Here is a 14477-nt window from a genome sequence, read left to right as displayed (position 1 = left end):
ATGTTGAGGAAGAGAGATTATGATACAGATCATGGTGCTTTAAATACTCATTCTCACTGCACATAAGCTGATTTGCCATTGATGCTGCTCATATGTCAGCATAGCTTCACTGATTTCAGTGGACTTAGTCCTGATTTCCACTGGTGTAAGTGAGTAGAGACTCAGACCCTTGGTAATTTCTTTTCCAGCAGTGTTTGTTATGGCTTTGAGTGAAATTGCTACACAAAGCCAGAGTAATTGGGCTCTGTGCAAAGATCTAAATGGGGGTTCTGAGACTGGAATCGCTGCTACAAGTCACAGGCTGGCAGCCATGAGGCAAGTGCTCAATTTTTCCATGACTAAGGTGACCAGATGTCCCGATTTTATAGGGACAGTCCTGATATTTCGGGCTTTTTCTTATATAGGGTCCTATTACCCGCCACCCCCTGTGTCCCGATTTTTCACATTGCTGCCTGGTCACCCTATCCACGACTGGAGTAATAACCATTGTCCCTTTCCACCCACTCTGCACAAGATTTGAGCTACTATATCTACATAATTCCAGTTTACTTTAGGGACTGAGGGAGCAATTCACACAGACTGGATGATCAAATTGTTATTTTCCATCCCTAACTTATATGATTCATATCAACAATGAGAATGGAAAATCATTTGAGTGGTTGTGACTCAGGTGTTGAGCCTGTTAAGGAAAGTGATTAGAGCTGGTGGAATACCTCTTTCTGTGTGAGTCATAATCCTTTCACCTTCACTCCACAATGAAACTTTACTGCCATTGTTGAATGAACACATGTAAAATCAAATACCTCTAGGTAATGCTGTGATTACCTATTGCTAACTCATCTGCAGCACTAGCCAGTTCCTGTACTTGGAATGAGTTGGTGGGGAATCTGTTAGGAAGTGCACAGACTCAGCCTTGGTCAGCTCTCTGACTTTCAGTGAAGTCCAGCACAGAAATCAGTTAGTACACTTGTCCTTCTCTCTATGGTTATAGGTGCCACATGTGGCTTTGTGGATTGTCATCAGTCCAGCTCTGAGGGATGGCTGGATGCCAGGATCAGACACAAAAAAGAAGTCTTGAGATAGGAAGTACCTATTTAGGTCATGTTCTCCATGCCTCTACGCAGCGTTCTCTCTACAATATACTCTCAAGTTCCTTGTCCAATTCAATTTCAACTGCCTTGAGAAATGTCTCTCACTTTCCTAGGGAGGCTAGTTCACAGTATAACACACATTGCTGTTGGATGCTTTATCCTGATAGTCAGCCTACATTTCCCTTGTCTTTTATTTCATCCCATTGTTTATAATTTTGCTCAAGGTCATTCAGGGGTATTTCTTCTTTGGTGTTCAAGTAACATTCATCTCTAATAAATTTGGATATTTTTCCTTTATTAATCTTATGGCACATATATCACTCTTGAAGAGACACTACTAGTCTAAGGGGCTGGTCTAACCCCACTGAAGTCAGTGGAAAGACTCCCAAAGATTCCAGTGAGGTTTTGATCAAGCCCATAGGGAACTTGACAAGAAGCAGAGCCTGCCGCAGAATTAGGCTGGAAGCAATACCTGCAACAGGGCCAGTCTTTGGGCAACGTAAGAAGCGCAGCTGGCTTGTAACAGTCTGTCTGATTGGTTGGAAGGATCAGCAGAATGACTCTTACGCCCAGCTCCGGGTGTTCAGCGGTGCTCAAACCATTAGCCCATGTCTAAAATAGTGCCGGCTTTGGACCCAGCCCTTTGCCTGCCTTGCCTCACTCTAGACTCTGACTCCTTGCTCCTAATTCTGGCTCTGACATTTGACTCTGGCTTTGATTCCTGGCTACTGATGCCTGCTCTGACTACGAGGCACAACTGCCCATCTCCTAGTCACTGACAGAACTATAGCTAAAATCATTTAAATAGCATACATTCATTTATAGTCCGGTCAAATACTAATAATTTTTAAAAGTTAGATTACCTTATACTTTGCCTATTTTATTCTTTGCTAGAGGTTTTTATTTCTTGAATATTGTATGATTTGAGGATCTTGTCTAAAAAACACTTACCTCAATCAACAGACATTGTTATATTAGCTTTTTGATTTGATTTCTTATTACATGTCATACGCTGAGTTTATTTTTGTAATGGTTCTTTTCTCTTTTCAGTATCCCTGTGTAACTAGGCCAGTGGTTTTCAACTTTTTTGCATTTGTGGACCCCTAAAATTTTCAAATGAACGTGCATACCCCATTGGAAATCTTAGCCATAGGCTGCAGACCTCAGGTTGAAAACCACTGAACCAGGTTGTCTGAGCAGCACCCCCTTGTGGCCTGTGATGGCACTTCTCACCTTGCTGCAGGTTCCTGGGTGTTGCCCCTCATAGATTTGGGGTAGTGGTGCCTCAACCTTTTAGATACTCCCTTCTGGGGGTGTCAGAGTACAAACAAAAAGGGAAAACAGCAACGTCAGAATCAAAGTCTACAGGTTTGTCAGAAGGATCCTTGCGTGATTCTGGGAAGCTAGGCCCTTTCAGTCAGTCCTCCTGGGCCAAATAGCCTCCAAATAGCTCACACAGGTGGCAAGCTGCCTTATGCTCTTGGCTGGAACTAGGCTTTCCTCCTGAGGAAGTAGTAGACTTCGGCTCTCCTTCTTGGTCAGCCCTGGACTGGGGTAAGTCTCCCTCTTTTAGCTTCTCTCTCCATGCCTGTCACTGACAGCAGCTGTAGTGGGATGGGTTCAGCAGGCTCTCCTTATCCATCTTGTTGCCACTGGAGAGTCTCTCAGTCTCCGTAACCCTCTTGATGCCAGTATCAGGCAAAGGCCCCATCACACCTTGCTATACAAATAAGGCCTGATTGTATCTGATCCCAGTTATACAGGTGGAGACTGATGTAAATGTACATAGTTCATTGAAGTCAATGGAGCAACCCTGACTTGCACCTGCTGAGGAGTGTACCTGTATTTTTCACTAGTACATAGGCTGTGCATCTGATGTATATTGACAGCAAGACCTCTTATGATACAAAGTTTTCGTTGGAGGATAATTCTGGCCACATATATTAGATCCACTATTTGTATTGTGGTAGCACCTAGAAGCTCTTGTCATGGACCAGTGCTAGACGCTGCACAAACAAAGAACAAAAAGATGGCCCTTGCCCCAAAGAACTTCCAGTCTAAGTATAAGACAAGAAACCATAGGTGGATTCAGACCACCCGTCAAGGAAAGCACAGGGAAACAATGAAACAGTACTGGCAAATCTGATAGGTAGCAATCTCAGTGAACCAGCCATCGAACCATTTAGGTTTTTTTGTGGATAACTTTTGTTCTTCTTTTAGACAATGAGGCAAACGGCCAGATCCTTTTTGCCTTACTCACATGAGTAGCCCTTTTGGGTCAAATACTTTGACTTACTTTTGGGACAAGACATAAGAAACAGCAACTTTCATAGAAGAGCCATCTCAGTCTGAAAGAGCAAGCTAATAGTTGTGCAGTAAGTTTCCTCACAGAGACTTGACCATGGAAAGCAAAACATCAAACATTGTCTGACAAAATCCATTCCCTGTTTAACTGCACCTCAGCTGCATCCATTCAGAGTCACAGTGCTATACAATTTGATTATTTTTATAATATGCACACCAAATTTCACTAAGTCGTCTCTGGGAAAGTGTGGTTTCATGCTGTGTGCGTGAGACATCACCATTTGGAACGAGCTGTGTGTTAACATCATATGATTTGGACCATGCACTGTCTGAGCATCGTATGACAACACTTCCCGCCAGTTATATTAACTGTGTTTTGCAACCATTACATAATTTCATGGAGTGTTGCTTTTAGAGCTGCTTGGGAATTTTTTGACAAAACATTTTTCATCAGAAAATGTCAGTTCCTTAAAACCGAAGAGGTTGGTTTTGATGTCTATAGTTATTTGAAATAAAGTTTAAAACATTCCAAAAGAGGATATTTCAATAGTTTTTGGGGAAAAAAATCAGTTCAAAATGACTAATTTGAAATGTAAATCTATACTTTAAAATAAATGAAATATCAAAATGAAACACTTCAAAATTATTAAAACAAACCATTTTGACCCAATCTGAATTTGTTTTGGATTACTGGGTAATAGAAATGTTCAAGACTTCAGAAACCCCTCCCCGCCTCTCGTGTCCTGAAATGGGTCAAACTCTTTACATCTCAAACTCTCATGAGATGGGACAACCATTTCCCACCCAGTTTCTGTTGCTTTAAGCATGTTTACTTGAAAACACAGTTACAGCTGCACCAAGGCCAGGTCAGCAGACTATGAATGCGATTTACTTCCCAGAAGGGACTGAGCTAATGGATCGGTGTAGATCTAGCTGCACATTATACTTGGTACTTGCTAAAAGCAAGGTTGAACAAAGTTACCATTATAACCACCGCTTTCATAAACTCATAACTTTACAAAAAGTTCCAGGTTTGGACTCAAATTTTGCATGAATGATCTCTGGTCAAATGTGAATTTCTTTAGATGGTATCAGCAAAATTCCTCCCTTTTAAAAACACATTTCAGTGAGAGTGGAGAAAATACATTTCTTGTGTTTTAAGAATGCCTCTCCTGATCTCAGTGGGGAGTGGAATATTTGATCAAACCAGCAGGAGAAGGACAATCTCTGAGGTTCTGGAGAAGGAGAGTCAAGCTTGACTGCTCAACCTGCTCCCCATCCAGAATATTATGTGGAGATCCAGCTTGAGCTAGGAGATGAGTGCTGGGGACCGGACAAGATGACCTCTTAAAATCCCTTCCAGTTCTATGATTCTATGAGGGTCAGGGAGGAGGAGAATATCTGTCATTTCCCCGTTCCTGTATGTGAAGCCCTCAAAGCATGCAACAGCTATTCCTCTGCTTGCTGCACAGCATGCAACAGTTATTCCTCTGCCCTGCCATCACCACCCTCCTGTAGAGGTACAGTTTGAACTTTGTTCCCAAGATGCTGTAGATCACTGGTCACCAGTTTTTGGTATCAAGAAGGAATTTTTCCCTAGAGATGATATTGAGAGTGTTGGGTGGTTTTTTTTTTTTTTTTTGGTCTTCCTTGAGGTATCCTGGGGGCTTGATTTTAGGTTCACAGGCATTAGGAGAGAATTGAACAGATGTAGGCTTATAAGTGGAGTTTGTCTTTTTGTTGCAACTTATGGGTGAGAGGCTCAAAGGGGCCAGCTCCCAGAGATGCACAGGAGCAAGAGCCCCAGTAGTTGGCTGGTACCCTTCATGTGTGCTTTTGTTCCTCCTCACTAGTATTTTTGGGAGGGCAGTTTACTTTCCCACCGCCCTTTTAAAGTTGAACTTGCTTTAAAATCAGCCCATGTCTGTTTCTTTGTTTCTTTCTCCGGCATGTTGTGATCAGATACAAGGCCTCAGGTGCACATGGGTTGTGTTTATTGTTTTACAAGAGAAAGAGCTTTGACAATGCCAGACTGAAGTGGCAATTCCACCAAACTTTTTCAAGAAATCCCCTCAGCTTTCATGTAAAGTGAAAAAAAGGGCATCTTGGGGCATTGTAGAGTGCCCCTGCCAGCCTTGGTTGCAGAAAGCCAACTATGATAGAAGCAGTAGCACTTTGCATTAGCCTACACTGTACAAAATGGACATTGCAGAGTCTTTAAATAGCTGATGGGCTTGCAATTGCCACCCATGAAAAACAACTACGGTAGGTCAAGAACAGAGAAAAAAGCAGCTAAAGTGGACTGCAGATCTACCTGCACTTCTATTGGAATAAAATCCAGTTAATGCTAGACTTACTTTAATGTGCTCAAAGGAAATCTATCAATTAAATCTTTCTACCATTAATGAGAGCCAAAGATGAAGAAGTTACAGACTTGTAAAGCCAACTTCGGGAACCCATTAAGTATGTGCTAAAATTCCAGACTGCTGCTTAGAGATGATTTTATTACTGAAAAGAGGAAAGATGTTGGTGATCAAAAATCATTAGGGAGACAAATACAATGTACAAGGACATTCACTGATTCAGCTCTGCTTTGATAAGCATGTCATGACAGACATGGTGCAAACTCTTTTCTTGACCCTGCTGTCAGCCATTTCTTTGCTTTTCTCATTGCAGGCCTGCAACATTATAACCTAAACATTGTCCTTAGTGATGCCATGTAGTGACACATAGGGAGTACAGTGACTCCCCAAGGCAGAGGCAGTGTCCCCTATCCTGGATCCAGACGAGAAGGTGAACCTCACTATTCTGTGCCCCAATAAAGTAACTATTAATCTCAGAATCCACTCTCAATGTAGATTTGCAGATTACTGGAATGTGGGTCAGTGGGGTTCTCTGGTATGTTCTGTGAAAAGCTACCAAGTGGCTGAGTCATCTGCCTACAACTTGTGTTCAGTTGTGGTTTATCAGTGAAGCGCATGTGGGAAAGCAGTAGTTATATTCTGAAGCTCAGAGTGTGCCTCATCCAAAGCCTGCTCAAATCAAGTAGAATCTTTTCACTGACTTCAGTGGGATTTGGATCAGGTTCTATAACTAAGACACGGAAGAGAAATTCTCTTTATGCAATTCTGCTTCTGTTTATGTTGGATTCATCTGCATATTTACACCCTCCACAGTCAAAATGAATGTCAGCTTTGTGATTAACATCACTCTTGTGCCAGAGTGGCAGCAGTCTGCTACTTAACGCACTCCCCATGTTTCCGGATGGTGATTTACTCTGAGCATGCTCAGGCAGTATAAGGCAGTGTGGGACACATTCCATTTGTGGACGTGGTGTGTGTGACACTTTTTGAGCCGCAGGAAGTTGGTGGAATTTAGTTTGAGGCTCGCATTTTCAAAGTGCAGTCCAGGCAGTGTGGCAGTGATGAAGAAACATTGAGGATACCTGAGGCAGACAGAGTTGTTGTGGCACTGTTGTTTGTATTCCATTGTGCCTAGAAGCCCCAATCAAGCTTGGGGCCCCATCGTGCTGTCCAAAATCATTGTTAGCTCCTGCCCCAAAGCATTTATGATCTGAGTAGAGAAGACAGACAGTGGGAAGAGACATAGATGCACAGAAAGATGAAGTGACTTGCCCAAGCTCACATTCAAGACCCATGGCAGAGCTGGAGTTAAAACTGTGGTCTCTAGCTCTCCCTGCTTCCCTGAAAGCCTTGTGAAGATTCAGTGACTAAAACAGTTTATATGAGACTCATGTCTAAATAGATCATTTTCCTATTCACTTCGGGTCACAGCTAAGGGAAATACATAACAGGAAGTGCAGTAGCAATCTTCGCTAACTTGTGTCATTACTCAGTCATGCAGCTCTGTGCAGAGAATAAGTGGGATTAAAAAAATACATGCTGAATGAAATTCCATGTAGCAACATATACAAGAATAGACAAAATAAGACTTTTTGAGTATTATCGCTTCATAACTTGTTTGCAGCATGAATATGTGCACAAAACCCATCCCTGTTGTATCAGTAGTTGGTACTTGACTGTATTCTCACAGCAGCAAGATGTTGGTATGCAGATCTGGTGAAGATGGTCTGCTGTCCCTGCCACTGTAATTAATCATGCTCAATATGACTGGAGATTAGAGAGAATCTAGTAATACTGCACATGCATGTCTTAAGTATCCATTATCCATGGGTAACAGAGGGTTAAACATTTCCTACTGTTACTTCTTTCAAGGATCAGGGAATTACCATGTACCCTATCTGGTAATCTTTGGGGGTTCATTTTCTTTTCCATGCTGAAGAAACCCAGACATGCTTTAAAGAAAAATATTTCTTAATCTTATAAAAATTATATATGTTGTAGCAGATTGGTGCCCCCTTCTTGAAACAGCCTCTGTTCCAAGTATTGGGAGGCTAATATAGATAGCAATAGCTAGGGTGACATTTAAACTGATACCACTTCAGGCTGATCTTTTGAATTCTCCATTGCAGTGGTGTGCTGCCAGAAAGGCAGCATAAGCCACTGACTAGGACGCTGGATTGGGATTTAGGAGACCTGAGAGATTAAGAGAGAATGCTGAACTTGAATTAATATGCAAATTAGATACAATTAACTTACGTTTGAATAGAGTCTGAGAACGGTTGGGCCATTACACTAATTGAATCTATTTTCCATGTTACGTTTCCTCACACATTCTATGAGTCATCTCTATTATCACTTCAAAGGTTTTTTTCCTCCTGCTGATGATAGGCCTCTTACAGTTAGTATGGGTACTTCCACCTTTTCATGTTCTCGGTATGTATAAATATCTGCTTGCTGTATGTTCCAGTCTATGCATCCGATGAAGTGGGCTGTAGCCCACGAAAGCTTATGCTCAAATACATTTGTTAGTCTCTAAGGTGCCACAAGTACTCCTGTTCTTATTCCTGGCTCTGTGATTGACCTGTTGTGTGACTTTTACCTCCCTGCCTCTTTGCTTTCCCTCTCTTCTTCCTGTCTTGCCTATTTAACTTGAAAGATCTTTGGGGCAGAGACTCTCTCATATGCGTTTGTACAATTCCTAGGTCAATGGGGCTTGATTTTTGTGTTGAGCACCTTGAGGTACTACTTTAATAATCACAAACTATGCAACCACAGGAACGTCTGCGGGTCGAGGTTTGCCATGGTATTTGGCATGGAGTTGACTGTTGCATCATTGTTATTAAAGCCAGATAAAATGCAGAGCCATTTGGGTGCATGAGCAGAGTTTATGTTACATGGCACTGGCTCTGGCATTTGGCAGTTGCAGTTTGCATCCAGCAGTGAGCTTACATTTATCACGGACATTTCCAGTGGGCAATGTTTTGTGCTTACATTCCGAGCCCTGGGAATGCAGAATAACAGCTAGAAGGGTGTAGCCAAGAGCTCATTACATAGAAAATTATGTTTCTTGATTTCTCCCATATGATTTCCAGTTTGCAAGCATCAATGAACATGTGATCTTTCAGCCAGTTAATTTGGGGATCATTCAGACAGACAGCTTCAGGGCTGCTGTTCAAATTATTAAGGGAGCTTGTTGTGAAGTTCTTGCTGTTTACCACATCGTTTAGCTCCAATCATATGTCTGGGGCAGAGTTTCCTTTTAGCTTTCAGTAGTATTGTTTTGGATATCTGACATGAGATGAGGAACATCCTGGCCCCATCCAACTCTGGAACTTCCTTGGATGATTGGTCTTGCACGTAATAAAGCTCAGTGAATGCATTTGAGCACATAATAAAGGAGCCACCAGCATCTGCTAAGAGGAATAAGCAAAAGTGGACTCAAAAACATTGTTCTGTCAGTTTAAAATAGAAGCCTTTGGCCTCTCTTCAACACAAGGTAGCTCCCTGATCACCTTACCTTTCTATGCTTTCTCTGCCTGTTGTGGTTATACATACCACAGCACGCCAGACACTGTTCCATTATGCCACAGTAGGTATTATGAGCCAAGAAGTGCAGAACCAAAGCCTTAGCATTCCGCAGTCAGTGTCTGCTCAGTTCCTGCAAAGAGAAGCCACATTAATATAAGCAAACCTCTGTTTTATCACTGGGCTGAACATGAGTGGGCATGAAAGGGGGCAGGGCAGAGATAGGGTATGCGTAAATGGAATCCAGTGAATGCTACTGATGTGCAAAATATTTTAAGTATCTTTAATAACTGCTGTGACCAACCAGGAATGGTGGATTATTCATGGCACCTAGAACTGCACCTAGAAAAAAGTATGAATAAGGACAGTCTAAAGGTCTAGCTGCTGACAAAGGCATGCCTGCACTTCAAGCTAGGGATGTGAGGAGATATACCTGTGATAGCTCTGATCTAACTAGTGGGCTACTAATAGAGCACAGCTGCTGTGCCACGAGGAGCAGCAGAGGCTAGCTGCCCAAGTGTGTGTCTACCATCTCTGATTGGTTTTTTTAATTTTATGATGTTAATTTTTTCAAATGTCAATTTTTTTCAAATTTCAAACACTTGCATTTTTTAAACTGGAGCTTAAATTTCAAAACAAAGTTGTTTTGAATCAGAAAGCCAGAAATTTTTGTTTCAAAAACATCAAAATTAAATGTTGACAATCTTTAAACTTTTTTCAAAAACTCTTTGAGTTGAGAAATTAATTAAAAACAATATTTTCCCGCAAAACGTCTTCGCTTTGACAAATTTGCATTCTTCAACAATTTTTTTATATCAAATTCTCAGCCAGCTGTAGTGTACCGAGCAAAGTTTGCTTGTGGGACCACTGGCCTGCATTACACTCTCCTCTTAGATTCCTTTGCTTTCTTGGGTCATGAGTAACAAAGCACTATACTCACCAATCCTACCTGTGATTCAGGAATGGTATCTCATCCTGTGCGGGTGCACAGAGACTCAAGCCTGTTATGCCAATGGAATGTATTGACGTCAGTAGCTTTTCTGAAGTTAAATTTGAGTGTTTTTTATCATTATCAATCACGTAAGCTAGTAGGCCACCTTCATCTGTAAAACCATCTGTCTTTGAAAGGTCCTATTCACCTGTCACAGAATACGAATTCAGTGGGAACTACTTGTATCGAAAGCAGGAGAATAATACCTGAAGGTACCAAAACATGACAAAAAACCATGACTGGAGTACTGTGTCCATTTGTGGTGTCAACACTTGAAAAAGGATGTTGAAAAATTGGAAGAGGTTCAGGAAAAATCTCTACAAGAATGATTTGAGGTCTTACCTTGAGAAGAAAGACGCTCACTCTACTTAGTTTATCCTAGAGAAGTTTAGGGGGTGATTTTATTATAGTCTAAAATTGCCTATGTAAGGAGAAGATTTCTGATAGTAGATGGCTCTTTAACAGACAAAGTCATAACAAGATCCAGTGGCTGAAAGCTGAAGGTGATAGATTTACACTAGAAATAAGGTGCAAAATTTATACAGTTGATCTTAGATTGGCACCCAGCCTCTGAATATCTCAGAGTTTAATGTATTTATCCTTACAGCAATCCTGTGAGGAAGGGAAGTACTACTACCCTCCTCTTATAGATGGGGAAGTGAGGTGAAGACTAAACGGATTTTATGCCTGGATGGCTGTCATGCTATTAGTCAGGATGGTGACCCTAGCCTCTGTTTTCCAGAAGCTGGGAATGGATGACAGGGGATGGATCATGTGATGATTACCTGTTCTGTTCATTCCCTCTGGGGCACCTGGCATTGGTCACTGTTGGAAGAGAAGATACTGGGCAAGATGGACCTTTGGTCTTACCCAGTATGGTCATTCTTATGACATTCCCAAGGTTACATAGAAAATATGTGTCAAAGCTAGGAATTGAACACAAAGCTCTGAAATCCCAGGCTCATGCCCTAAAGACCAGCAAATCTTCCTTCTTGTGTGTTTGACTAATAGCAACTTATGGTGGCCTTTAAACATTTAAACCAATGACAATTAACCATAGGAACAATGTAGTTAGGAGTATAGTTCATTTTCCATCATGTGAAGTCTTTATATCAAGATGGGATGTGTTTCTAAACTTAGGGCTTACCCAGAAATTTGGGGCCTGATGCAGGAATCATCTGGTGAAATTCTATGGCCTTTGTTATGTAAATCAGACTGGATGGTTATAATAATCCTTCGTACTCCTAAAACCTATGAATCTATAATCTTTGCCAGCTGTTGCTTTCTTTAGTAGTCTTTTAACAGTCTTCAGTGGCTTTCTGTCCAAACCGTTTGGTTGTGGATATCTAAGTGATATACAAAAGCACGTTTCAATTTCAGCTCTTGTGGAATTATTCACTTACAATAGGGGCGCCAGTCAGAGCTCCATAGCTGAAGGTTGAGTTAAGTTTAGCAGTTAAACTGTAGTCCATTGACTGGGCTTATCTCTTGACATATACCAGGCCTTCCTGGGACATTTTGTGTAATTAATCACAGTGTTGCATGTGGTATTCTGGGTCATATGATTTTGTTAGGAAAAATTACTCATTCCTATTGCCAGTCAGACAGGTCTGTTCCCAAGGTTTTTTATGGAACATCTATATTCTTCACTGATTTGATCTCCAGTTAAGTTTTGTTCATTCACAAGAATTATTTCAACTTGCACATCCAATTCTCCATGTATCTAACTGCAATAAGTGTTGCCCTTCCACTAATGATACTTGAGCCTCAGGTCTTCCCTGCTATGCCTACTTTCTCTTCCATTTGGGAGTCGAATCAGTGCATCTACATAGCTGCAGATCCATAAGCCTTGCCTTTCCGAAGACTCCTGTCAATCAAAATTCTCTTTGTGGAAGGATCCCCAGAGGGTCACTCCTAAGCCTTATACAAGGAACGGAGACCCCTAAGTGAGGCGTCACATCCTTACATACACATTTTCTTTGCACCACAGCTGGCCGTAGGTGCAATTCAGGCTACAAATATGGCTAAATATGAAGCTAACTTAGCTGAAAATATGTGACTGATTCATGCATAGTAGTTTTCACTATTACTGTGTTCTATTTTATTGATAGCTGTGTAAGAACAGTTTAATATATACTTTCATATATTTGTTTCTTGTGGATTCTATATGACCGGCAGCCAGAACAGTACTAGAACTTATTAAACATGTGAATCTATATTTGTAGAAAAAATACATATTGCAGTGTATCATTTGAGAGTATTTTTGGTAGAACAGAATAGTAATTTTCAGAAACCATAAATCAGAGTCTATGGATAACATGCGGAACTGATTTTTGTCGTATTACACAGCTAAGAAATCCACAAGTAATGTCTCTGACAAATTATTCAACTATAAAATGAACGTTTCAAGAAACCATATTTCAAGACAAACATTTCATAATACAAATTTACTCAAAGTCTACCTCCCACCATAGATTTGTATTCCAGGGATTATGATTTGAAAGTGGTTTCTTTCTACAGCTACAGAATAATTATTACATGTGTTGTGAGTTCCAGAGCAAAATGAAGAGTGTAGAGTCCTCTTTAATATAATCTCTTATCTAACTCTAGTTTAGCTACTTCAGAGTGCTTTGATTTCTTAACATTAATTACAATCAGCCCTCTTTGCCTCAGTAAGATCCCTAAACATCTATGTATGAGTGCGTTCAATGCTAGTGTTTAAAATGTGTTTGATATTTTTAATTTAACAAATAGAAAAGTTTGGTCTTCATGGACTATTTACGTTAATAAAACATTCCAGATTAGGCCTGTAATATGCATATAATGGTAGCATGCAGACACTACTCACATGGGATTCTTGGGCACAATTGTCTCCCCCAGGCTGAAGAATAGACTCCGAAGTCTAATAACCAGTTTGAAAAACAGCACAAAACATCCCAAATGGGAAGCAGGGTTATCTCCTTACTCAGTGCACTGCAAGGTTGTCCCTAATGTGGGCAGGCAGTGCACAAAGGCAAGATGTACTGGACCCACAGAAGTGCCTTTTATTCATCAGATGAGTTCATGGAGGATAGTCCATTGAAGGCTATTGGTCAAGATGGCCAGGAACTCAACCCCATGCTCTGGGTGTCCCTAAGCCTCCAAATGCCAGGAGTTGGAACTGGACAACAGGGGGTGGGTCACTTGAAATTGCCTTGTTCTGTTCATTCCTTCTGAAGCATCTGGGCATTGGCCACTGTTGGAATACAGTGACCAGGGACTAAATAAAAGAGAACTGGATAAATTCATGGTAGTTAAGTCCATAAATGGCTATTAGCCAGGATGGGTAAGGAATGGTGTCCCTAACCTCTGTTTGTCAGAGGATGGAGATGGATGGCAGGAGAGAGATCACTTGATCATTGCCTGTTAGGTTCACTCCCCCTAGGGCACCTGGCATTGGCCACTGTTGGTAGACAGATACTGGGTTAGATGGACCTTTGGTCTGATCTGGTATGGTCTTTCTTGTGTGTTCTTGTGGACCATTGATCTGACCCAGCATGGCTGTTCTTATGTTCATTCAACACCCATGCTTCTGTAGGTACAGTACAGCTTGCCTTTGTGTATGAGACAATTATGGAGAAAGTTCAGGCTAAGGCCATGTCTATACTTACAAGCTTACAGTGGCATCGCTGTACTACTACAGCTGTGCTCCTGTAAGATTGCTTGTGTAGCCACATTGTGCTATCTCCCGTCGACATAATAAAACCAACTCAATGAGAGAGCAGTAGCTATATTGGTAGAAGAGTGTCTCCTGCTGACAAAGCGCCATGCACATGAGCGTTTACACCGGCAAAACTTCTGTCGCTCAGGGCTGTTTTTTCACACCTCTGAGTGACAAAAGTTTTGCCGACATAAGTGCTAGTGTAGACATGGCCTCAGGCAGTTCAGACTATGATTTCTTTTTCTGTTTTCTTAGGTCTCATGATTGGTGCTAATTCATTTTTTAATAATAACAGCACTGGTATGGTTATGATAGCTAGAAATAGTGAATCGCAGGCCAGTCAACATGCACTGGGCTGGTTTTTGGGGAGAAAGAGGCTGAGCTACTCATTATATCACCATAAGCTGATAGCAGCTATTTTGTACGGCATAAGAGACAGTTAAGACCAGGGACTAAATTCTGCTCTTTTACCCCTATATAACACTACAGACTTCACTGCATTT

Source organism: Gopherus evgoodei, chromosome 2, assembly GCF_007399415.2.
Source record: "Gopherus evgoodei ecotype Sinaloan lineage chromosome 2, rGopEvg1_v1.p, whole genome shotgun sequence".
Taxonomy (NCBI): domain Eukaryota; kingdom Metazoa; phylum Chordata; order Testudines; family Testudinidae; genus Gopherus; species Gopherus evgoodei.
The sequence above is the reverse complement of the archived record's forward strand: the minus strand, read 5'-3'. Positions refer to the sequence as shown.